At 41.3% G+C, this 27,479-nt stretch overlaps 1 protein-coding gene across 1 annotated transcript in view; it reads right to left on the reverse strand.

The window, feature by feature from the left end:
• Positions 1-27,479, reverse strand: part of LOC147693352 (transient receptor potential cation channel subfamily M member 2-like) — a 3,804,886-nt gene that overhangs the window by 2,867,198 nt on the left and 910,209 nt on the right. The window lies entirely within an intron of this gene.

A 27,479-nucleotide genomic window follows, 5' to 3' on the forward strand; every position in this document is an offset into this window, starting at 1 on the left:
AAAAGGCTTTTCAGTCACTGTCAGAGCAGTTATAACTGGTCTACCGGATTCAACATACCTCCACGGGTAAATTATATTGTATTGTATTGTATATTGGATTTATATAGCGCTTATCACCCAGGGGTCTCTAAGCGCTTGCCTTGGGAACTCGTCCTGGCTTTCCCCTGTGAGATAGCCCCTACAGGGCATCCCCAAGGTGAAAGCCAGGCATCCCACCGCGGGGGGCCGTTGTGGAGATTAAGCAAGCTTAATGCCCAGAGTTGCAGAGTGTGAACCCATGATTAGGTCAGGCACCAAAGCGAGAATTATCGAGTCCGTGGACATTTGAGCTCAAGACCCTGCCCCGTCAGGAATTGAACCCTGGTCCTGGGTCTGACCTCTGCTTCAGGGTCTGCCTGCTCTAACCAGTGAGCCACACTTCTCCACTTCTCCTCCAAATTGGATAGTGTGCTAGGTCAACAAAGGGGGCACACAGCACTCTTCTCTGTAGTCTTGCAAAAATATACATCAGAAGAAGACCTAAATTTGTTCAAAAATTTTGAGAGGATTGGTCAGGTGGCTACTTGTTCACAGATCCATTATGTAAGAATTACAATTGGTTTCTTGGGCAGTAAACCCTAGAAAACTGATAGCCTATGAGGACATAAAGAAAAGTAAATGAGACGATTAGGAGTGGATGCTGATCCCTACAGGATATGACTTTGACAAATAAAGGAGACAATGAGAGTGTAACCATAGGCATTGTTTTATAGACTAAAAGATTTATCAGATCAATGTCTGAAGACGGACTCGGGAACAAAGGAGGAAATAGTTGAAAAGATATACCTAGAACAATTTCTGAATTCCTTGCAAAGGCCAGTTCAGCTTTCAATCAATCAAACAGGGTTTATAAAGCATAGCTGATCACCCACAGTGGTATCCAGGTGCTTGCAGATCTCAGCGCCTCATTTGAACAGCCAGATCTGGAGGGCCCTACTGGATTCCGGATGGGAAGTGATGGTCCAGAAGTGTCGGAGAAGGCTGTTCCAGGTCTTTTCTGTTCTGAGGGAGAATGATATTCCCCTGCTTCTGCTTACGTGGATTCTAGGAGGGTGAGTAAGTGATAGGGAGGCAGAGCTTAGTCCTCTCGATGGTTGGTGGAAGCTCAGGCCGTAGTTAATGTAGGTGAGTCCTTGGTTGTGTAGGGCTTTATGCGTGAGTCAGCAACTTGAATTGACATATCTTGTGCACTGAGAGCCAGAGGAGTTGCCTGAGGTGTGGTGTGATGTGGGATCATCGGGGAAGGTCGAGGATGAGTCTGGCTGCCACATTCTTTATGGTCTGCTGTCTTTGTAGCAGTGTATACAATTCCAATGTAGAGGGTGTTGCCACAGTCCAGTCGGCTGGTGATGAGGGCCTGTGCCAGATTGTATCTCTTGTGCAGGGGTATCCACTTGAAGATCTTGAGTAGCATGAGCAGAGTGAAGAAGCAGGGAGAGGAAACGATGTTGATCTGTGATTTCATGGTAAGACTGTTATCAATGATGATCGAGGTTTCTGGCGTGTTCTGAGGGAGTCGTTCCATGTGTTGCTGTTCCTAACGAAGATCAGAATTTCAGTTTTGTCTGTGTGCAGCTGCAGGCAGTTGTCTTTCATCCAGTCGGCAACACTTGTCATGCGTCTGTGGTAGTTGGTTTTGGTGGTGGTGGGGTCGTCAGTGAGTGAGAGGATGAATTGGGTGTCGTCTACAGAGTAGTGTATTTTGAGACCTTAGGATCTGACGATGTTGACTAGTGGAGTGATATATGCGCTGAAGAGCACGGGTTGAGCGATGATCCTTGGAGGACACCGCAGGTAATATCTTTGGGTTCGGAGGGGAACAGAGCCCTTGGATGCCGATATGGTGGAGTCAAATCCTAATGAGATATGGCCATATTTTTTTTTAGGAAACTGACTTTTATTTAGGATGGAAAATAAAGATCAAACCCCCTGTCCCCCCACCCCCAATGTTGACTTTTTACCATATAGTTATTGTTGAGCGCTTTATTTCATTCAAGGCCCTTAAAAAGAACATAATCATATTGCAATGTCAATCCTTTACATTGAAACAATGTATCAAATATAAATATTTAGAATTTGGATCGAACAACATATCAAAAATATATTTTTAAATTTTTGTGAAAAGACTTGCATTTAAAAGAAAGATGGAAAGGTGCTTTGGAAAATGCATTTATACAAGAACATTTATGAGCTAGCTACTGTGAGCTACTTGTTGTTTAAGAGCACTAACGTGCTGTTAATGCTTTTGAGTTAGTAGAACAATATAGTGAATTAAATATAAGTGCAACTTTAGCTGTGTCTAGGGAAAGGTCTTAAACCAGAGCAACATAGTGCAACATCATGAATGTGAATATAATAAAGTGCATTAATAGATATATTTATACAAATGCACAACTTCCCTAAGAGTGATTCACTTGCTATTCAAATATAATAAAGTAATTTGTTATTAAAATTCCTGGTAGTACAGCAATAATTTGATTTTACAATAGAAGCTACTTTAACTGAGACTAAAAATAAATACATATATCCCTGTTGGGCCAAAATAGAAGGTTAAAAACCTATATCATTTCAACCACAATATCATTACAATTAACCAAGGTGTGGCCTAGCTAACTAGAAGCAGATTGTAGGAAAGTAGGATCTGCTATCATGGTCATCCCCACATTTTGCTGGTGTCATTAAGTTTTACTGACTAGTCTGACTGGGACCTTGCTAATCAGGACCCCAGTCTCTGTGCTTCTTCCCTAAATTGGTCATGGTGAGTACTTAGGTGCACTCCGGATTGGCTACTGGGGTACCCTTGTAAGTTCCTAGTATAAGGTACTAAGGTATCCAGGACATAGGTCCACCAGATGTCCACCAGATGTCTCCCATGGGCTGAAGCATGTATTATGCCACCCATGAGAGGCCACTCCAATTGTGACTAGAGGCCTGCAATTGCAGCCTATGTAAGCTGGTGCTATCACCATTTACAACAGATATACGTTTCCTTATATCTGAGGTCACTGCACTTCAAACCTATAAGTCACCCCTAACGCAGGCCTTTAAATCCTTAAGGGAGGGTGTTCGGTTCTGAGTGTGAGGGTGCCCCTACATTAGCAGCACACCCCTACAACCTGCAGAGTCCATTCTCCCGGGTTGTAAGTACATCAGCCATTAAGATACAGAGAGTGACCATGCGTCATTACTCGTTGGCTTGCTCTAAACTGGCAGTAACGAAAGCTGCCATGTTTAGTATCAAACATATTGGAATCATACCACATCATAAACGGTGTGGGTGGTAGGATTCCATGCACTGTAATAGATTAATAGATGAATACTCGAGAGACTTTGTATCTTGAATTATGTAAGTTTATTACAAGGCACTACACCCACAATAAGGAGCGCCTTGATAGCAACTGAAGCAGCCCATCGAACTACAACCCCAAGAAGACTCCGGATCTTATATTCAAAGCATTACATTCTTCATTTCATATAAAACATTCTGCATTACATATAAAACATTCTCAACTCAATTACATCACCACTACATCACCTTCCCCTTTATCATAAAACAAATACATGTAATTTAATTAATATGTAATAAATTCATTGTACCTAGTAGGAGCTCTCCTAAATCTACTGCTACGACTGTAAGAAGGAATGGATGAATTTCTAACAGATTCTAAATTTTCATTGCTGTAAATTGGAGTATTTTTCCTTACCTCCGATTGTAACCAATGTGCCCACCCACAATTTTCTGAGTTTATAATGTTTTTCACTCTACTAACTAACCTAGCTTGATCTTCTGCCATTTTCACCAATTGCCTTAAGTTCCACCAACTTTTCTCACCCAGAAAAGTAGCATCTTTGCTCATTTTGATAACTTTACCTGGATTTGAGAAAACTCGATTGCCTTTTGAAACCCTAAAAGGTTTTTTAATCATCACCCAGTCACCAATTTAAATTTCCACATTTCTCAAATAATTTCTTAAATCAACAGTTTTTCTCAGCTGCTCATTAACTGTGTTTGTTAATTTTTTTTTGTCATACCCTTCTTTTATGACATTGAACTTTTCTTGTCTAACCAAGAGGGAAATAAAGTAGAATGAACCTTTCTACCTCTCAATAATTCAAAAGGTGTGACCTCAGTGGTACAATGTGGAGAAGTATTATAGATTGATTGTCTGCCTGCTTTTAGGAAGCAGCTAAAAACTTGGCTTTTTCCACGCTTACCGTAACCTTCCGTTGACTCCAACCGCCCTTCCTTTCTGCTTTTGTCACTGCCAGCGCCAGGATGCCTCTTGAGGTGATAGCGCGCTTTACAAGTGCAATAAATAAAATATAGTTCCAAACTTTTTCTTTAAGAAACTTTCCCACATCAAGACCAGAAGCAATAGCCATTTGAATTCCTTCCATCATAATTTTGTTACTGCGTTCCACTAACCCATTAGAAGAAGGAGAGTAGAGTGCTACTTTGAGTTGCTTAATGTCTTGTAAATCTAGGATCTTACGCATTTTCTATGATACAAAATGCATTCAATTATCTGTTACTAGAACATGAGGAGCCCCTTCTAATAAATATACTCTTTTTAGGAATGAAATGGTATTATCTGAATCTGGAGAAACTATAAATGTATATGTACATCCAATTAGAATGGTAGTCCATTGCCAAAATAAGGTATCTCATTCCCTCAGGTAAAACATTATAGGGGCCAGAGAAATCCAATCCCACTTTTTTCCATGCCGAACTAGGAACCTGAGTAGGATGCAAAGGAGAAGCTGAAGTTTTCCAATGTTTGTCTGATAGTAAACACTCCTCGTAGGTTTTCACTACTGATCTAACCTGTTCATCTAAACCCAGCCACCAATAATGTAATTTAATTCTCATACAAGTTTTTGTAACCCCTAAATAGCCTTTGTGAGCAATTTTTACTATGATATTCCTTAGTTTAGTTGGTGGTACACATTTATCACCCCTTAATAAGATGTGATCATCTACTGAGAGTTCATCAGCCACTTGTGCAAAGTTTCTCAATTCTCTTGTTACATTTCTTACACCAGGCCACATTTCAGTTGAAAATTCCATTGCTTTAGATAATATAGAATCTTTCAAACTAGCTTCTTTCCATTCATTTTCTGAAATTGTCAGACTCCATTCATCAATAGCATCGACCACGGTCACACATTCTACGTCCTCCTCTATCAAATCATCTTCATCATCCTTTTCCATTAATATCCTAGACAGGCAATCCGCTCGAAAAAATGTCCCACCAGAAATGTGCTTCAACTCAAAATTATACTCTTGAAGTTTAGACACAAGTCTGGTTAGTCTCCGAGACAGATTATTTTTCCCTGCCACTTTGCTGAAAAAAAAGAAAGAGGTTTATGGTCTGATAAAATTACAAATTTACGTCCCCAAATATACATTTAAAATTTTTGAGCCGCCCAAACGCAGGCAAAATCTACTGTTTGTTCTTTGCCATCAGCTTGTTGACTTAACACTGCCCCGAAACCATTCATGCCTGCATCCAATGAAATTACTGAGGTACAGTCATCTCTAAAAGCGTGAAGTGCCTGAGCTGAAACAATTAATCCTTTCACTCTACGAAAAATTTCATCAAGCTCTCTGTACCATACAAATTTCTGCCCCTTTTTCAGCAAAGCACGGAGTGGTTCTACAGCTTGAGCATAATTGACTACAAATCTAGCATAATATTCAAGAATGAGCGCAGTATTTATCACAGGGTGCTGTTGCCTCTATTAAAGCCCTGACCACTGAAGATGTTGGTTTAATGCCTGATTCTGATATTGTATGCCCTAAATTCTCCAACTCAGTCACACCAAATTTGCATTTGTCTTCTCCTACTGTCATGCCACGTTCCCCTAACAAAGACAGAACCTTTCTCAATAAAATATTTTGTTCATCTAGGTTTTTGGCAAACATTAAAATATCGTCCGAATATGCATGTTCTCCCTTCAGTTCTTTAAACAAAGTATCCATAAGTCTCTGAAAGACGCTGGCCGCTGATGCTAGTCCAAAAGGAAGCCTTAGGAATTCAAAAGCTCCAAACGGAGTAACAAAGGTTGTCAGCTCTTGAGATTCTTTGGACAAAGGAATTTGATGGTAGGCAGACTTTGAATCGATTAATGAGAACCATTTTGCCCCTCCTAAATTTGTTAACCATTCGTGGATCCTGGGAAGGGGATGACAGTCCACCTTAATGTTTTTATTTAGACCCCTGGGTTCCGCACACAACCTAATCTCGCTGTTCTTTTTTCGAGTGACGTTAATGGGGCGACACATTGAGAAGACTCAGTGGGTTGAATAATCTCATGAGAACACAAATCATCAAGCATTTTTTTAACTTCCCTCTCACACTTAATGGCACAGGACGAACATTATGTGCCACAGGAGATGCACCAGGTAATAATCTAATCCTGTGTTCAACACCTTACTCCAAACCTACTTTGTCATTAAAAACATTTTTGAACTCATTTACCAGATCCGTGCGATCAATGTTTGATTCCTCAACGTGGCAAATAGGCTAATCTCTTACTTTTATGGGATTATCATCACCAGGTACCAAATACAGACCCATTTTTCCTAGGTCTTTCCAACCTACAATGTTTTTCCCCTTAATTGCCACGTAAATGTTTGTACATATTGTTCTTTTTAACACTTGTAAATTGCCCATGAAAAACCCAACATATCAATATCCTTTTCGCCAAATGCTTTAGGATTTACATCTGTTTCTAACAAATTAATTTCTTTGCCCATTTTCCATAAAAAGTAGAGTCCCGAAGAATGGTGATAGGCGAACCTGAGTCTGCCATAACTTCTAGTTCAATTCCATTAATGGTAGACTCACATAAAGGACCCTTAATATGTATTGGCTCCTCCTCAGAATCAAGGGTCAATAAAAGGTTGTCTAGAGACTCTGAGCACTCAACAATATCAACAGTATTTACTTTTACAGATTTCTTTTGGAATCTACAAACTTTTTGAAAATGGCCAATCTTTTTACAAATAAAACAACGTTTGCTCAAAGCTGGACAGCCTTTAAAATTCCTGATATGAAATTTTGAACTGCAGCTGTAACAATAATTTTGAGCTTTTGTTTGTACAGATGTCGTAATTGGCCCGTTCGCATTAGCGATTAGCTGAACCTACACGTTGTCCTCCTTAACTTGGCTATATATGATAAACGCCATTTTGAATGTTACGGCGGCCATCTTAGATCATGAGCGGCCTCGTGGCCGACGTGCCCTTTAGTCCGTTGTCCGTTCCACTGGCCATGCTTGTCTGCCCAGCAACAGGCTATTTTTAGTACTGGTCAAGCCGCACATGCGCAGCTCCCACTGACCCGTAGATCTTCAGGAATGTGCACCAAACTGACCAGCGGAGTTGTGCCCCCTCCAATGAGCTGGCAGTATTCCAAAACATGACCATATATGTCTCGAAAATGTGTCTTAACTTGTGCCGCTTATCTTTTATTGCCCCAAAACTGTATATAAAATGAGGTCGCACCGATGTTCGGTGTGATACCTCTTGCATTACCGAAGGGTGCTGTTTGAGTGTACCACCACCTCATGGGGTCTTAATAAACTTGTTCTTTGCCTTTTACAGTTTCCGTGCCAACAGTTCTTGAGTGTGAGTGGGTTATCTCCGGAGCGTGTAGGCCTTGGGAACCCCGAAATACTTCAATTGGCGACCACGAAGGGACTCATCGGCGACTCGGATGCCCGAAGGAGAGGTCGTGACGAAGGCTTGGAAACCCGCCATGGGCGCGCGCTGCCACGAGTGACCCGAGTCTTGGCTGCCACGGTGTTTTTTCCTTTCCTTCCGATCTGACCTTCCAGGTGGCGCCGGTCTCCGACTGAGTCTTCGAAGTGTCTGCATCATTGAGAAAGTGCCGTTTGGCTGATTTGGCTTACAAGTCCTTGGCAGTTGGAATCTGGACAGTTGGGAATTTGGTAAGCTTTGTGTTCGGTAAGGTAGTCTTCGGACGCTTACTGAAGTTCTGCGATTTGTGTTCGGTAAGGTAGTCTTTGGACGCTTACTGAAGTTCTGCGATTTGTGTTCGGTAAGGTAGTCTTCGGACGCTTACTGAAGTTCTGCGATTTGTGATCGGTGAGGTAGTCTTCGGACGCTTGCCGAGTCCTATGAACTTTGATTTGAGTTAGCTAACATTGTGAATTTGTGATCTTTGAACTTATATGTGTAGTGCACTTCACATAGGCAGGCATGTAGAGATGTTTCTCTAACTTTGTTTTTTTTTTCCTTTGAGCGGCACAATCGTGTGGAGAACTGTAAGTGCCATTTTGTCCGGTGTCACGCTTTCGTGATACTTTTTGAACATGCCTGTTTTCAGCACACTCCGAGGAATGTGTTGTCTAGGAGAAGGTACCTCAATTAGGTTAGCGGAATCACAGCCGGCTCCCCCAGAGGGAACTCCAAATAGGGACATGTACATAAAGCTTGGCCTTCCCCCTATTATGTACAGTAAATTATGGCATAAATACACCAAGGCCGATCCTGAATTGCAATGGCCTCTACACGGGTCGTATGATTTGAGTAAAATACAATTTGTAGAGCAATGTATGTTTCAACGCAGGTCTAGACAAAACATGTTTGATTGTGTACGAATGTGGGAGAAAGCGGCGCGTGAGCGAATGAAGCGTGAGGTTGCCTTGGCGGACAAAGAGCAGCGCAAGGCTGCTCGGGATAAGGCTTTACAGCTTGAGGAAAAGGAGGCTCAGGAGAAGAAAGAAAGGGAGGAACGGGAACGTAATTTGCAAACGACTGGTCAGTTTCCTATTCGCCGACCACTTTATCTTGTCCTTAATAATGAAATTGATGATTTTTCTTTGTTAGATCGGTCACCGCCTCCGTACGTTTCACCGACGGCTCCGGCTGCGGATTCCGAGGATGATGGACAGGATCAGTCGAGCCAGAAGGGGGTATCGGCTCTCAGGTTTACTGCGGAGAGGTCCGCTCATTTACGCAGTTGGGCTCGTAAAGTGAATAAGCATTGTGTTACTCAGGAGCAGTTGTTAACAGAAAAGAAAGGGTGGTCGGATCTTGAATTAATGTATTTTCTGTCCAGTCTGGCGGATGAAGTTGTAAACGCATATCGTGAACTTTCTGATACGTTAGAGCCTAAAGTGTTGTCAGTGTATCGGGAGAATTTAGCTAAAGGTGATTTTGATCTTTCAGATGTTGACGACCTGTTCAAGCAATTGATCAAGCTGCGGGATGAGACAACCCAATTGCGGGAGGAACGAAAACGGAGGCAAAAGGAATCCGACTTGGGAAATAACGGGCAGGCTAAGGAGTGTTCTCTCCGTGGTTCAGATAAGAGTTCTGCGTTGCATGTTATGCCTATGCGTGAAGCCGCGCCTTTGTATGTTCCACCAAAAGGGGAAGGTACGGATGATGATAAATTGTCGAAGGATGCGAAAGGGTATTTTGTGTATAATTGGGTATATACGCCATGGAATAGAGCAGATGTCATGGCATTGAAAAATTCTTTACCTGATCTTCGGAAGAATCCGGCGGCATTTTATGAGGGGGTGGAGGGGGCTATATCGTCTTGTGTGATGACTCTTGTGGATATAGATTTGTTTTTTGGACTAATTTTACCACCTGATATGTGGAGGCAAATTCGTAAAAATAATGATGAAACGATATTGCGGGGGACATGGAAAGACATAAATGCTGCAGATTTGGACAGAGAACCAGCATGTAAGCCTTGTCAGTTAATTCTAGACCTTCCGGCAGCTATATTGAATAAATTAAAAACGCTCGTTCCCCCCAAAAAGATTGATTGGACCATTTTAACGTCGTGCAAGCAGAAACTCGATGAAACGGTCTCAGATTTCTTTACACGCTTCGAAGAGGCGTTTCATGATTACAGTGGTCAATCTTTAACTGACGATACGGGTCGGCATTTGTTTGTAGATAAGTATGTAGCTAATCTCCTACCGGAGATTGCAAAGCGATTGAAGTCGAGTGAAAGTTCCTGGGCCACGGCGACCCCTGCGTCCTTGTTAACTATGGCTCAGTATTATGAGCGGCAGGAAGTGGAGGCTAAAGAAAGTGTAGAGAAAAAGGCGAAGGAATTGAAAACGAAGGTGATGTTGGCGCAGGTTCGGGGAACACAGGGTAGAGGGAATGAGAGAGGTAGACGAGGTGGAGGAAACGCATCGTATGGTCGTACGGACATTGCGGAGGATCAGTGTGCTTATTGTAAGGAGTTTGGGCATTGGGCCGAAGATTGTCCGGTACTTCGTGAGCAGCGTAGTCAGCGTGGTCGAGGAAGTGGAAGGTCCAGAGGAGGTTATACTGGAACGAGAGGTGGCGGAGGTGATCGTAGACAGGTTGAGGAGAGGGGCCGTGGCCAGGACGAACGGAATACGTTTGACAGACGGAATCAATATCAGATTTCGGAAGGAGAGAATGTGGAACATCAGGATTATGTGCATGCATAGGATTGCGTAGGATGGGGTAAGGAATCAGTTGAAGTGCCGGTAGATCAGCAAGGTCCATATGTAACAGCGGGTATTTTGGGTTCTACTGATCAATTTCTAGTCGACACAGGAGCTACTCGTAGCGCTCTGTCGAAAAATTTGGTTCCGAGGGCTCCCCTGTCTGGCCAAATGATTACGTGTGTAGGGTTTGATGGCACACCCTCCCCCAGCCCATTGTCCAAGCCCCTTGCACTATGCATTGACAAATACTTTAGCTTTGGCCAATTTTTGTTATCACCTCATACCCCAGACAATATCCTGGGGATTGATTTGCTTAAATATTTTCGAGCAACAATACGCTGCGCTCCAGAGGGAGTGCGGGTTATTCTGAACGATAATTACCCTGACCCTGATGATTGCCCTGACCCTGACAGATTTTATGCCATTTTAGACATCCCTGCTTTGGCTTCCCTGCCACACACGTTGTGGGCGACTTCAGATACGGATGTGGGAGAGATGCGCATTCCACCAATACGCATTACTGTTAAGGAGGGGGCCCCTCTACCACGAGTGCCACAGTATAAGATTTCGAAAGAAGGTGAAATTGCACTGACACATATTGTTCAGGACTTGATTTCTGCAGGGGTGGTGGAGGAGGTCCCTTATAATGTTTGTAATAGCCCTATTCTACCGATTCTTAAGAGAGACGCAGATGGCAAGATCTATCGATTTATTATTGATTTGCGTGAGATCAATAAAATTGTCATTCCCCAATATCCGGTGGTGTCTGATATCACGACTTTGCTTACTTTGGTTCCACCGACGGCCACCACCTTTAGCGTTATTGACTTAAAGAATGCCTTCTTTTCCATCCCTGTGCACCCAGATAGCAGATATCTGTTTGGTTTTACGCTCAATAATAAATCGTATAGATTTTGTCGTGTTCCCCAAGGATATACTGAAAGCCCTAGCATCTACAGCCAGGCTTTGAAACGACAACTAGATTCCTTTAAATTGCAGTCTGGCGTTGCGCTCATCCAGTACGTGGATGACCTTCTGCTTGCCGCCGACTCCTATGCACAATGTGAACAGAGTACGCTTGCACTGCTTTCCTTTTTGGCACAAAACAATCACAAGGTTTCCAAGAAAAAGCTTCAATACTGTAGACCCCAGGTGACCTACCTCGGTCATCTGTTGTCTAAGGAGGGGCGGGCATTAACATCTGATCGAATTCAAGCAATTTTAGACACACCAGTCCCTCGCACGCAGAGAGATGTGCGTGCCTTCATAGGGTTAACGTCCTTTTGTAGGCAATGGATCATGGGTTTTTCACATATCATAAAACCTTTGCTAGCATTACTGTCCAAAGCTACACCGATGCCTCTTGAGTGGACAGATGAATGTCAGAAAGCTTTTGAACAGTTGAGACAGGCCCTTTGTTCCGCACCCGTGTTAGGAACACCAGACTACACAAAACTTTTCACATTGTACGTGCACGAGAATGATGGGTGCGCGTTGTCAGTGTTAGTGCAGTTACACGGGGATAAGCAGAGACCATGTGCATACTTCTCTGCCATTTTGGATCCTGTAGCACGAGGGTTGCCTGGGTGTTTTCGAGCGGTAGCGGCAACAGCAGTAGCCATACGACAGAGTGAGGGCATAGTGTTATCACACAAATTGTTGGTGTTAGTCCCTCACGCAGTAGATGCCCTGTTAAATCAAACAAAGACCCAATACCTCACGAGTGCACGACTTACAGGATACGAGCTGACACTCTTAGCGCCACACATAACATTGAAAAGATGCGCTACTTTGAACCCTGCCACCTTATTGCCCTATCCGGCCGAGGAGGGTCAGGAAGAAAAACATCACAACTGTGTTTTCCTGACTGAGGAACAGACAAAGGGTCGTGTTGACTTACAGGATGTGCCACTTCCTGATGTGGATGGGGAACTGTGGGTTGATGGATCGTGTTTAAGGCTGCCAGATGGTACGACTTCCGCAGCATATGCGATCACGACTCTTAAGACGGTGGTAGAAACAGCTAGAATACCACAAAAATCGGCTCAGGCAGCAGAGCTGATAGCTTTAACAAGAGCCTGTGAATTGAGTGCTGGCTTATGTGTGAACATATACACGGACAGCCGGTATGCCTTTGGAGTGGCCCATGACTTCGGGCTTCTTTGGAGGGAACGCGGGTTTCTGACATCACACGGGGAGCACATTATGCACGGAGAGCTAGTGCGTGATCTCCCAAATGCGTTGCTTAGTCCTAAAAAAGTAGCGATAGTGAAGTGCAGTGCCCATAAGAAGATTACGGATAAAGTGGGTCAAGGAAATGCCTTTGCAGACAGCATAGCAAGGCAAACGGCTATGTCCCGAACTAGCTCCCCCATGTACGTGGTACAATCACAGGCTGAGCGATGGAGTGATGCTAGAGCAGAGATACGGGATATTCAAAAATCAGCCACAGAATCTGAACTTGCGGCTTGGGCAGCAGATGGGGTACTAGATGACGAGGGTTGTTGGAGAAGCAAAGACATGGAGAAGTGGAAATTGCCTGCGGCTTACTTACAGGCGATGGTCCAGATGACACATGAACTGGCCCATGTCGGAGCTCTTGCAATAACTCGGCTTTTAACACGAGTTTGGGAACATCCCGAGATTGCGAATACTGCAAAGAGAGTAGTGCAGACCTGCCTGGTATGCTTGCAACACAATCCTGGAAAGGGGACCCATACTCCGAAAGGAGGGTTCGTTCCACCTTCTGCACCGTTTGAAGTGCTTCAAATGGATTACATCCAACTCGAGCGCTGCAATAACCTGAAGTACGTCCTAGTGGTGGTGTGTGCTTTTAGCAAATGGGTTGAGGCCTACCCCACGAAAGACAATACGGCTTTGACAACAGCTAAGGTGTTGCTTAAGGAATTCTTTCCTCGCTTTGGAGTTTGCAAATTTTTGTGGAGCGATAATGGGCCCCATTTTGTTGGAAAGATTGTGGAATATGTACTGAAGGGGTTAGGGATTCAGCAAAAGTTCCACGCTGTATTCCACCCTCAGTCAGCAGGTTTGGTCGAGCGGTACAATGCCACGTTGAAGCTTAAGCTGGCCAAAATTGTGGCGTCTACATCGTTGAAGTGGCCAGATGCGTTGCCGCTAGCACTACTATCTCTTAGATCAGTACCCCACTCACGAACTGGCCTTACGCCCTATGAGGTGGTGTTTGGCCGCCCTATGAATATTTGGGGGGTGCCCAAGCCGCGCTTAATACATGATGTGCCTTGTGTTATGATGGATGATTATTTGGCACGATTAACAAATGATTTGCTCTCTATTCATCAACAGGTTCGAGAAGCGCTCCCTGATAACTCTACTGGAGAGGGCCACGATCTTCGTCCTGGTGACCATGTAATGGTCCGCTCGTTTGAGAGAGCAAGCAGTTTGGAGCCCAGGTGGAAGGGCCCCGAGCAGGTCCTCCTGGCGACCCGCACCGCAGTACGAGTGACAAACAGGAAGCGGTGGGTGCATTCGACACATTGTCGCCGTGTCTCTCCGGATCTGGTGACTCCTGCTGTGTTGACTGATTATAAAGAGATCTTGGAGAAAGAAAAGAGCCCAGCTGTGACGTCGGCCGAAGTGGAGGGAGCCTTCCCGGACCAATCTGCTACCGGAAGAGAGCGCTACGATCTGCGTCCACGATAAGAAGATTTTTGTTCCTTTTTAATGACTGGTTGGTTACCGCTCCAGGTTTGTGAAACGGAAACCGGGAATTCCAAGGGGGGGGATCAGTTCTGCCAGAGTAGCGACACCCGTCTTGGCCCGGAGAAGAAAACAACGGCTACCTCGGAGTTCAGCACCGCATTTTTCCTTTTTTAGGTATACACGCACGTGTATTTGAGACAATTTGTGAACAATTTGTGAACAGTTTGTGCCACTTGAGACTTTGCACAAACTTTCTTGAACTATGGCATCAACGACATCTCGTGATAAGAAAATATTGGGTGCCTTTCTCTTTGTCTTGACCATTGTGGTGATAGCTGTTATAGCCTGGGTAGTCGAACTTGTGGTGCCTGTACGTGAACATTTGCTGCCGACTACCCCGGCACCGTCTGAACACTTTCATTTTACATTGCCTTTCCATGAAGAGCGCCATCGCCAAACGTATTTAAATAACAGCTTCATTCAGATTCTTCACCACACGCATAATATGACCAATACCTCTAATTGCTGGGTGTGTGGAATGTTGCCTGGGCACCAGAAGAGAGGGGGCACCCCACTTATTCCACTCCCGTTTTCACACAATGGGTCGTGCAACGCCTGGTACACCCTCCTTTTTACTCTGAGATGGCCAACAAAAGGGGGGGTGCTTTTCCGTCTGAATAAAGTATGTTCCCATGACAAGGATGGGTTTCCCCGGGCTGAGGGCACACGTTTCGAATGGGAAGAGTACAGGCCTGACAATGTATCTGCTCCACGTGTATATAGCAATCAGCGAAATGTGAATGTATCTAGTGCTCATGTCATAAATGTCATTGCTACAAAAGCCGATTTATGTATTAGAAACAAGGGCACGATTGCAGTGGGGAAAAGTGAATGTAACATTACTCTCACGTTTGATAGCCCGAATGGCATTTCATTTGTTGCATCTCGAAACACATATTTTATCTGTGGAACGAAGGGGTACCATCAGCTTCCAGTGGGGTGGTTGGGCACGTGCTATGTATCGTTTGTGCTACCTCCTGTATTCATTGCCCCTCCAATGTACCACAACGATTACACATTGTACCACGATTTCGTTTTGAACAGAGTTAAACGAACTGTTGCCCTAGAGGACATTGATCAAACGGACACTGCATTACAACAGTATGTGGATTTTAACCTGGGACTATTCTCCTTTGTGGGGGCTGCATTGAACAGCCGGAAAATAAGACGACTGACACGCGTTGTCGAGGCTGTTGCGAATGACACTGCCGTTGCCCTGGGGAATATTACCGAGGAACTACAGATTTCCAGAATTGTCACCCTCCAAAATCGAATGGTTTTGGACGTTGTTTTGGCTGATCGCGGGGGGGCATGTAGAATTATTGGAAGCAGCTGTTGCGTATACGTCCCGGATAATTCTCCATCTGTGTATGATGCTATTTCCAAGCTGCATAAAATAGCTGCTGAGATACACCCGGACAATGGGACTAGGACACTTTCAGGATGGTTCTGGTCCATGATTGCAACTTGGGGCTGGAAACTGTTGACAATTCTCTGTATACTTGTGGGAGCAATGTTCTTTATATGCTTATGTATTCAATGTGGCCCCGCCTTATGTTCAATGTGTCTATCAGCTTGCTTACCATCGAGGCGAGCTCTTGCCCACGACAAAATGATGCTACACAAAGAGGTGACACAAATTATGTTAATAGACATCGAGGACGAACATCCTGACTATGTTCATTATGAGGTAGATTCAGCTAAACGCTAAAAGGGTCGTCTGTCGTAATTGGCCCGTTCGCATTAGCGATTAGCTGAACCTACACGTTGTCCTCCTTAACTTGGCTATATATGATAAACGCCATTTTGAATGTTACGGCGGCCATCTTAGATCATGAGCGGCCTCGTGGCCGACGTGCCCTTTAGTCCGTTGTCCGTTCCACTGGCCATGCTTGTCTGCCCAGCAACAGGCTATTTTTAGTACTGGTCAAGCCGCACATGCGCAGCTCCCACTGACCCGTAGATCTTCAGGAATGTGCACCAAACTGACCAGCGGAGTTGTGCCCCCTCCAATGAGCTGGCAGTATTCCAAAACATGACCATATATGTCTCGAAAATGTGTCTTAACTTGTGCCGCCTATCTTTTATTGCCCCAAAACTGTATATAAAATGAGGTCGCACCGATGTTCGGTGTGATACCTCTTGCATTACCGAAGGGTGCTGTTTGAGTGTACCACCACCTCATGGCGTCTTAATAAACTTGTTCTTTGCCTTTTACAGTTTCCGTGCCAACAGTTCTTGAGTGTGAGTGGGTTATCTCCGGAGCGTGTAGGCCTTGGGAACCCCGAAATACTTCACAGATTTCATCAATTTGTTTTTAGAACCAACTGCATTTAAACTCTCTTCAATATTTTCTTCTGAAATTATGTTTACCTTAGGAGTTGAGTCTGACATGATAACCTTAGTTGAAATGATAGATCCTTCGATACTCTGAGCTAAATCTATAACTTCTGAAAGTGTGGGATTTTTACAACTAAGAATCCTTCATTTAATTTTAGGTGAAGAGCAATTAAATACAAATTGATCTCTGATGTAATTATCTAAAATAGGACCAAAATCACATGAAATTGCTAAAACTCTTAATGCAGAAATATATTCCTCAACTTTTTCATCCTCCTTCGATTGACACTTATAGAATTATGTCTTTCCAACATAATATTAGGAGATTCTTCAAATTGTTTTTTTTATCTAGCAATAGCCTCTGAATAAACATTCCATTGACTGTTTCCAAATTGCCCAGATGGAGGAGGAATTTGTGTCAAACTGTTGAAAATACGTTGAGCCGCTAAACCTAAGCTACCAAATAATAATTCAAATTTACGGGGTGGAGAATATTCTGCAGCATCTATAGCTACTACATGGTTTTGAAATAACCCAAACCACTCTGCCCACAACATTACTGGTTTTCCTGGTTTATCCAAGAATGGAGGTGGTTGTGGGAGTTCATGCACTGAAGACATGTTAACTAAAGGGTGAGTGTATGACCAAAACACTCAACTTTGAATATTATTGTAGAAACTGTCAGTTTGTCACCAAAGTACTTTAAATAATCCACTGAACACACGCTTCTATTAAGGTGTGCGTGTCACCGAAGAAATAAATGTAACCTGCATGACGTTTGATGTAACTTGTTCCTTTGATCCAGCGCTCCTAATGAAAAACTGTCTCACAAACACTACTCATCTCTACAATACTCACCATTAATCATGAATCACTACCTAGGCCCATAAACAAAAGAGACAATTTTTGAGCGACTGAATCATGTGACCTAATTAAAACTCTCTATTCATAATCTATTGACAAAACTATATACAACTGCAGTTTTAAAATATTTAACCATGGTTTTTAAATCACATAACATTATTTAAGTCACATAGGCGAATGGATCTAATAATGATAACTAGACCATGAATAAAGAAGACCAGCTTGTCATTTCAAAATCTATTTTATTAGCTTTATTTTATTCAAGGAAGAGCATTCTTTATTCAGAAATCTTTATTTTATTAGCAAATTCGAAAGCTTCATTCAGGATAAGGCTTATTATGTATGTATGTATGTATGTGTGTTCTTATATAGCGCTTGACTTACCCTAGGGCATCTCGGCGCTTGCCTTGGGAACCCGTCCTGGATTTTTCCCTGTGAGATAACCCGGACTGGGCATCCCCAAGGTGAAAGCCAGGCATCCCGCCACGGGCGGGCCGTTGTGGAGATTAAGCAAGCTAATGCCCAGAGTTGCAGAGTGTGAACCCGTGATTAGAGTGGGCACCGAAGCAAGAATTATCGAGTCCGTGGACAATTGGGCTCAAGAACCTGCCGCGTCGGGAATTGAACCCTGGTCCCGGGTCTGACCTGTGCTTCAGGGTATGCCTCCTCTAACCAGTGAGCCACACTTCTCCACTAATTATTAGTCTGACATTTCAAAGTAAATCATTTAGCATGAATTAATGCAAAATAAAGTTTCCATTCCCTAAATTCTAGTTCCCTGTCTAAAACTCTCTTCACCTAATAAAATGATAAAGTCTATAATTCTTACGTGCGCCAAGAGTCCGTCAGCACGTCATTCAGGAATCGGAAAGCAAGAACCCCCTCCTGCCTGTAGGGCCAGTTTTTATACCTTACTTACTAGCTAATCTCTTCAAAAAGTACACTTTTCCTTGCCATCAGGGTTCCCATTGGTTTACAGATGGCAGTCCATCCCCATGTCATACTTTCCTGACCAAAACCGGGGCACATCATAAGCCCTTCAATCCTTAGATTCAATCCTTCTAGATTCCTCGGAAAAGAAACATTTCACCGAACACAAAAACTTTTTTTCTTCCTAATTTTGGCAGGCAATTCAGGCTTTCTGTCCTTGGTGCTCTTCTCCAAGAACACGCATACCTCGACCAAATCAGTTCCGTTTATTATTCCATTGTTTAGCAAGAAAACTCTTTTTTCTGCATGTGAGTGAAGGCTTCACTCTGGTTAAGTCTTGCACTTTTCAGCACTGCCAGTCAGCCATTATCTAAGGCCCACTCGAAAACTAGTATTAAAAGAAACACAAGACAGTAATTAAATAAAGAATTGAGACCCATTCTGTTACCCTCCCCTTTGCTAAATATTAACCAAGTTAATTATGGTATCTAGCCAGGCACAAAAAAGCAGCATATATAAAAACCTTCTTCTTTCAGGCCACGAGGATTCTCCACGAGCTTTTGCCACAGAAAAGACACGACAAAACATATGCACAGAGATATAGCACATGCTAATAATTAAACAGCCGCATTTAATACTGACAATAACGATAGACAAGGTTAGTTTATTATTTTTCACAAACTTGCAAGTGCAACATGAAAGCACATTAGTACTGCGTGTAGTGTGTGCAATTTTTAATGTAGGTTGGTTCATTTTTTCAACACATGCTATTAATAAGGTTACATTATGGAAGTTTAACTTTGCGAGTTTTAAACAACATCTCGCTCCATCAACTCCCTCATCTTGTGATTTCATAATCACCAAACCACACCCAAAATTTTTCAGTAAAAATGTTATCTATATTGATCATGTTTTGAACATTCTCTGTGTTAGTTTTTCTAAAGCTTAGATTCAGCAATTTGTCTACTACTCTCATAATGAGCTCTACGAAGCTCTTCTAATTCTATTTCTTTCTCCTGTTCCTTTCTGAGCTTATAAATTCTCTTCTTTTCTCACACAAATTTCTTTCTCTTGGGTAACATGCAACTAATTTTTAACAAAAGTATTGCTATAGCTATTACTATTACAGGATAAAGTATTTTCCCAATGATTGAGCTACCAATCTCTTGGAACCAATGTTTAATTGCCGTGAATCTTTTAGCCAAGCGCTCCGTAAAACTTTCATCCTCAACAGGTTTAATTTCAGTATGTATTTCTGTTAAATTCTATATATACATTTCCATATCTCTACTTTTATCTGGGATATATGTACAGCAATGCTGGACATGCAATGTCCCACAGACTCCTCCTTCTTTTGCTAGCAGAATAACTAAAGCAAGACGGTTCTGCATTACCATGGATCTCATGGCAACAAGTTCAGTATCAACCAATTGAAATCTACTTGCTGTGTCTGTTGACAATCTGTCAACAATTGTAGAAACTTTTCTGATTTTATTTGCATTCAGGGTTATTCCCACCATAGGTATTATTGCACCAAATATATCTCCAATAATTTCTGAAAAACTTTCTCTTTTAAATCTGCTCAGGTGATCACCTATTTCAAATGAACCCTTTGAATTTCTATCTACATGGAATATCTTTGGGAAAACTAAACCAACAAAACAGGTCCCATACCAATGGTCGGGAAGACTGTAATAGGCTTTATTCCCACAAATAAAATAAACTCCAGGAAAGATCGGATCTTTGCCACCTTTAAATCCCAAACCCCCTATAATACGATAGGTGTCTTCACATTGACTTGCTCCCACAAAATAATTATCATAAAGTGTGTTATCTCTTCTGATGCAAAGCTTTTCTCTATCAGGTTTATCTATGTAATAGCAACATTTTCATTTCTTGCATTAAGTTTCTCATCCTTCTTTTGCCAAAACTTAGATTTAGTATGTTTCGTCATCATGATTCTCTTATAGATCGCTCTTCTTTCTTCCACCATATTTAGAAAAGTTTTTTTCCTCTGTCCTCAACTTACATGTTAGATTATTTTTGAACGCATACTCATAATTAAGTTCACCAGTCACTAAGAAAAATTCCCTCATCTGTTTCGCAGGTCTCACTTTGTTTAAGCTATTTACAACTTTTAGATTAGCAAAAATTTCATCAAAGTCAGAATAATAGTATTCCAACCGTCCAGTTTCATAAAACAAACTAGTTATTACACTACAAGTAATACCATAGGTAAGGGGAAGCATATTATAAGTAACCCCTTCCGAAACTGAAGCAGGTAATTTCACACAAACGTAACAATCTTTGACATTCAACACTTTGACATATTCAGACAGGAGTCTAGAAAAAGTATTGCTAGAAAAATCCCCAACAGATCTATCTTGGTGGATCCCTGGTTTATGCTCAATGACTCTATTAGTTTTGCCTGCTACATCATGAACAGCTTGTTTAGTCTCAGCTTTACTAGTCATATTAGCTTTGTACAACTCTTTGTCAATTCCAAAAGGGAAAATGACAGCTAAAATTAACCAAACCATAATTATTAAAATCACACAAATAGAAGACATTTTACAACATCTTCTTAAAATAGAACATCTTGAATTATTATTAGAATTAGGCATCTTTTACTTGAAACACGAGCCTTTCAGAAAAAACAAAAATTTACAAATTCTTAAAAATCACTAAAATTAAAAATTACACCCCCCTTTAATTTTTTTTTTTAAGAATCCACTAACAACTTTTCTTCGACCTTACGTCTTGCAATGTGTCTTTCCTGCTAACACAATTTCTTCGACCTTGTGTCATCTAACACATTTTCTTCGACCTGATGTCAATCACAATTTTAACCTGAAATAAAACAAATTCAATCATTATCACTTGTGTCATCTATCTCTTCCTGACTACTGCTACTCACTTCCACTACTGGTGGTATTATAATGTAAGTCCACTCAGGTGACTTATACTTCTGGTTTAGCTTTAATGGTCATTTTCCCCTACTGCTAATCACTTCTATTTTCTTTCCTGCTTGATTTTTCTTATCCAATTCACTTTTCTGCTTTAAATCTCATTTATTTGTTCTCTTGACTTGTTCACTAATTTGAATTTCAGGCCTTCATTCTCATTTGGCCAATTATCTCCTTTTCTGAATAGTTTCTTCTTTGGCTCAGATTGATTACATTCATTTCTCCAAGCTCTTTTTCTGAATTCTCTCACTTTAGATTCTTCATCACTTTCATCAGTCTCACTTTCTGTTTCTGAGACTTGAATTCTAGATTCAGATTCTTCTTTACTTGGCAGCTTCACTCCGTTAGGAACATAATCCTTATAGCTGGTACTTGGTAATGCGTCTTCTTCTTCCTCCTGAATTACTTCCAATCCACCAGTTTCAGAATTTTCGTTCCTTCTTCCAGAGCTTCCAATATGCTTTTCAATACTCTCCTGATCTTGATTCACTTCTTGACCAGACTCTTTCTCCGCTCCTTTTTCTAGTAGATCTTCATCATTTTCAGAGTCTACTATCACAATTTCTAGATCTTTTTCATTTGATGCCTGATTCACATCTGCATCTTCCAGATCTCGACTTTCTTGTCGATCTTCAGTATCTGGATTTTCAGGTTCTTCTTCTGAGTATGAATCAGTAGTTGTATCTTCTTCTTCGTCAGAATTCTCAGGTGGTGGCACTCGAATAGTATGGCTAGCATGTATCCACCTCTTTAGACCTTTACACTTAACTGCATTGGTTGTAACAAGTATCACGTGTCTCGCTTTCTGCAACCTGGGTACCAGACAAGTTCTCCTTCGATGAACTTTTGTCCTCACCCAATCTCCTGGCAAAAGATCATGAGCCTGCTCCTTTTCTCTTGTAAGCACTTCAGTTCCCACCTGATGAAACACAGAAGCCACTACATCAGACAGTTTTACATTACTCCATAACTGCACTATCATTAATGCTAAGTACCTTTCCAACTGGAACAAATGCTTGTCTCATTACTCTGCCCATGAGAATATCATGAGGATTTAAACCAGTTTTCCTGTCTAGAGTACTTCTCAAAGACATTAAGACAAGTGGAAGTGCATCAGTCCACTACATTCCTGTAGCCAAGCACATTTTAGCAAGCATATTTTTGATAGTACCATTGACTTGCTCAACAACACCTTATGCTTATGGTCTGTAAGCACAGTGTAGCTTTTGTTTTATACCAAGTGCTTCACAAATCATCTGTAACAATTTATTTTCAAAATGTGTGCCGTGATCAGTTTCAACCGTCACTGGAAATCCATACCTACGTATGATTTCTCTCAAAAGCAATTTTGCCACAGTAACTGAATCATTGTGACGAGTCGGGAAAGCTTCCACCCATCTTGAAAACAGACAAATTATCACCAGGACATATATCAGTCTGTTGTGTGGAGGCATATCAATGAAATCCATCTGTAACCTGGTGAAAGGACCACCCTCCCGTCCTATGGTTCCCAAGCTTACAACTGTTTTCCTGTTCGGATTGATCTGTTGATAGATCAAGCATCTTTGGCAAAAAGATTCTGCAACAATCCTGAATTTTGGGTTGTACCATCCATGTCTGTCTAAACAACCGAATCATTGAATTTCTGCCTAAATGACCTGGACCATGATACATTTGTGCCATGTCAGCAATCATGCAGTTTGGCATTACTGGTCTGTCATCTTTGTAAACCCAAATTCCATCTTCTTCTCGCTGTCTGCAACCTGCTTTTAACCATGCGTCTTTCTCCTCATCATCTGCCTCATCTTGTAAATCTTTTACTCCTTGCCATGTCTCAAATACAGATATTAGCATGAGTGAGTTCAAAACATGATCATTGTCTTTATCCAGATTAACTGACATATTGTTTTTCGCACAGAACTTAGCAACTTTATCCGTGTATGCATTACCTCTTGTCATGTAGTCATTGCCCTTTTTATGAGCTGTGCATTTTACCACAGCAATTTTCTCTGGTAATTGAATGCCATCAATTAATCTTCTAATCAATTTTGCATTCCCGATTAGAGTTCCCGCAGAAGTTAAATAACCTCTTTGAGACCAAAGCTGGCCATAGTCATGGACTACGCCATATCCATATTTACTATCAGTCACTATGGTAATTCTCTTTCCTTTTGCTCTTTCACATGCACGAATCAAAGCAATCAATTCTGCTATTTGAGCTGAGCGAATTCCTTTGAGACAAGAAGCTTCAACCACATCTGCAACTGTACAAACAGAGTATGCTGCATTCAGAATACCTTGTTCCGACCTCAAGCATGAGCCATCAACAAAGTAAACAAAATCTGACTCAGGCAATGGTACATCTTTAATGTCCGGCCTCGGTTTGGTGCAATATTCTAAAACATCCAGGCATTCATGATCAATGTCATTCTCATTTTTAATTTCTGTCACACCATCAGGCAACAATGTGGATGGATTCAAATTCACACATCTTGCAATCGAAACATTATCTGATCCCAGAATAACTTTTTCATATTTTGTCAATCTGTTGCTTGTCAAATGTTGAGCCTTGCTTCTTGTAAGAAGAATCTCAACTGAATGGGGAACATGCACTTTTACAGGAAACCCCATTATTATCCCTTCACTTTGTTCCTGACTCACACTTGTTGCAGCCACTGCTTTTAAGCAACCTGGTAATGCTTTTGCAACAGGGTCAAGAACTGCTGAGAAGTAAGCTATTAGCTTTCTTAGTTTTCTATGTCTCTGAATCAAAACTGATAATGCACATCCTTCCCTTTCACTGCAGTACAGCTCAAATTCCTTTTCGTAATCAGGCATACCCAATGCTGGTGCTTCACACAAGCTTCTTTTTTGCTGCTCAAAGGCCTCTAATTCAATTTTTGTTAAGGTAATCCGGTCTTTTGTGTCTGCTTTTGTCAGTCTCTGTAATGGTTTTTCAATTACCGAAAATCCCTCCCTAACAAGTTTACAGGACTGCTATCACATACTACAAATCTATGTTTGTCCTTACATTTTCCAATTTCAACTTTAACTGGATCCGTTAAATCTGTTTTAATTTGTTGATTAGCTACGCCAACTACTTGGATAGTATCACCAGAGCGAGGCAGGTTTTCCATTTCAGTACAAATCAACAGAAGAGTAACTAAGAAACAAAAATAAACAGCAGTAGGTAAACCGTAGAGGAGAAAAATTTCCACCACCAAAGTAAGAATACTAGACAGGTGCATGCACAGTGTTAAAGAAAAGAGCCCTCAGGCACCAACAAAAAGTCAGTTGCCAGTTGTCATCATTGGGCTCTTATTGAAAAGAAGATGGGATAGTATCCAAAAGTAGTGAAACGTGACTTAAAAGGAGTGCTGGCTACTATCCAGTGTAGAATTTTTTTTTAATACAGAGGTGGCTCTAACTCCATTAAAAACGTTAGTGCAAGACGGACATTGCCCTGGTCCTGTGAATTTGGACCAGGAAAGTCCTATAAAGAGTTCAGGGTCAACAAGTTTCTGCTACAGATAGCCAGAGATCAGCTTAGCATTCATCAGGACCAACATATTAAAAAGTCACCTTTGTGGATGATACACTCTAAGGTACCACTATCACCTAGGGGACTGAGAACAAAAAAGGGGTTACAAACTTGAAAAGGGTTACAAACTTGAATTTCTGATAAATCTGAATAAAAATTTTCAGCCACTTTCTGAATTTCTGCATTTAAAGGAACAGTCAGAGCTGAATGTCTAATTTCGTTTTGATCAAAAACTGGAACAACGGGTACAATTATTACTGGTACCATTACTGCTTCCATGCCTTTAGTTAACTGCTGTATTAATTCTTCTTTTGATCGAAGATATTCTGAAATATCTCTAGTAACCTCAAATCTTTCTGTTCTTATTACGTTACTTGGGATGTCATTTCTCTGAACTGGAGTTTCAGGATAATTTCTACTTTCTCCTGATATTCTAGAATCAGTTCTTGTTTCTACTCTCTCAGGAAATTTTGCATTATTCTGATTTAATCTAAATGGAGTTTCACTAGAAAGTTCTCTAGAAGGAGCACTTGGAGAAGCTCCTTGAGGAATTCTCAGGGTAGACCATGAACAAACTGGTTGATAAGGTGGTGGGTGTTTTGATTTCGTAATGTAAATCTCTTCTAAAACTGGATCTTCTAATTCACTATCTTCGTCAATATTATTTCTTTTTGCAGAACTCTTTTGGCCAGATTCTTCACTAAATCTTGCTGAGTATAAACCATTACACATGTCTGCCTGTATCCAACGACACATTCTATCTTCATGAGTTTCTCTGTTAATATTCATTCTAGTACCTCTTGTTACACCTCTGTTCTCCCTTTCTAAATCAAACATCTCATCTTCCCATTCAGATAAAGCCTCAAATTGTGTAGGTCTGGGTTTCGGTACGAGAAACATCATTTTTTCTCTAAATTTTTTCATCACCTTCATGTTAAATGACCCATCTTCTGGCCAAGCCAATACACCATCATCCTTGGTATATTCCATCCAATTCTCCATCCCAAGAACAGTATGATAACCAAATTTACCTTCCATATAGGCTGCAGGTGTTTTATACTTAGGAAGTAATTTTCCACCTCGCGTTTCTATTTTCTGTCACTTTTGAAAATATGTTTTAATTTCTGAAACCATGAAGGCTTCTTTTCATCATACATGTAGTAATAACTCATGTTTTAAAACAAATCCGCTTAGTTCCTAAAGATCGTAAATATTTTTCTTGTGGTTCCGCTACTCTAGCCAATCTGTGCGCGAAACTCACTAACAAGCCAATCAGGTCAAGCCACGTCACTATTTTGTTTGACCAATAGAATTGCCTTATTTCAGAATGAGCCAATCAGGTACAAGCCTGCAAAGTCACATGAGCCAATCAGTGCGCGAATGCTTTGACGTATGCTAGCCAATCACAGCGCAAACCTGGTGACGTATGCTGCCGCTGCAGTTTCACTGCCTCCGATTAACTCCTTGAACTAACTCCTCCTTTACAAAATATTTTCACAGCGCCATATTTTACAATTTTGTCAAATGAAATTCAGTTAGTAACTTTACGGAATAACAAACCATTTGTCTGTTTCGCTAAAATAAAGAGATAGTTTTTGCAATCAAACGAGTATCCTTTAACTTGAAATAGACGACGCTATTTTCATAAATATTTTACACGCAATGCAACCATACAAAAGAATCCCTAACCATTCATACGTGATATTTTTGGTAGGACTTTAACCCGCCAATAAAAATCCTCACTTGGCAGTAAGAAACAACACTTCCTTACCCTTCACTCAAGCTTGGAAAAATTCTACTACTCTTTTCGCAATAAGTTTTAAAACAGGACAGTTGTCCCTATACTCGAAAGCTACAATTTCATAGACAATCCTCACTATACATTCAACCTATCATACCTAAGGTCCCTAAACTGGTGCTGTACGTCCACAACACTAGTGATATATGTCAATACCACTATTTTGAAACAGAACAAATGCACTGTGTATCCTCACTTGTCACACTACTCTTGCCGGCACACTAGGAATTTTCTCACTGCTGGAAAAGACCTTTCGACTACATATAACAAATGGACAAACTTAACATGTTTTAGACATGTATCCTATGTATCTACATGTAGCATGACAGTTACCATAGTAACCATCCTCTGCTACCAGTTAATTGATCCAGAGCTCCTAATGAAAAACTGTCTCACAAACGCTACTCATCTCCACAATATTCACCATTAATCATGAATCACTACCTAGGCCCATAAACAAAAGAGACAATTTTTGAGTGACTGAATAATGTGACCTAATTAAAACTCTCTATTCATAATCTATTTATAAAACGGTATACAACTGCAGTTTTAAAATATTTAACCATGGTTTTTAAATCACATAACATTAATTAAGTCACATAGGCGAATGGATCTAATAATGATAACTAGACCATGAATAAACAAGACCAGCTTGTCATTTCAAAATCTATTTTATTAGCTTTATTTTATTCAAGGAAGAGCATTCTTTATTCAGAAATCTTTATTTTATTAGCAAATTTGAAAGCTTCATTCAGGATAAGGCGTATTAGTCTGACATTTCAAAGTA

The sequence above is a fragment of the Lissotriton vulgaris genome, chromosome 8 (assembly GCF_964263255.1).
Source record: "Lissotriton vulgaris chromosome 8, aLisVul1.2, whole genome shotgun sequence".
In the NCBI taxonomy this organism is placed as follows: Eukaryota; Metazoa; Chordata; class Amphibia; order Caudata; family Salamandridae; genus Lissotriton; species Lissotriton vulgaris.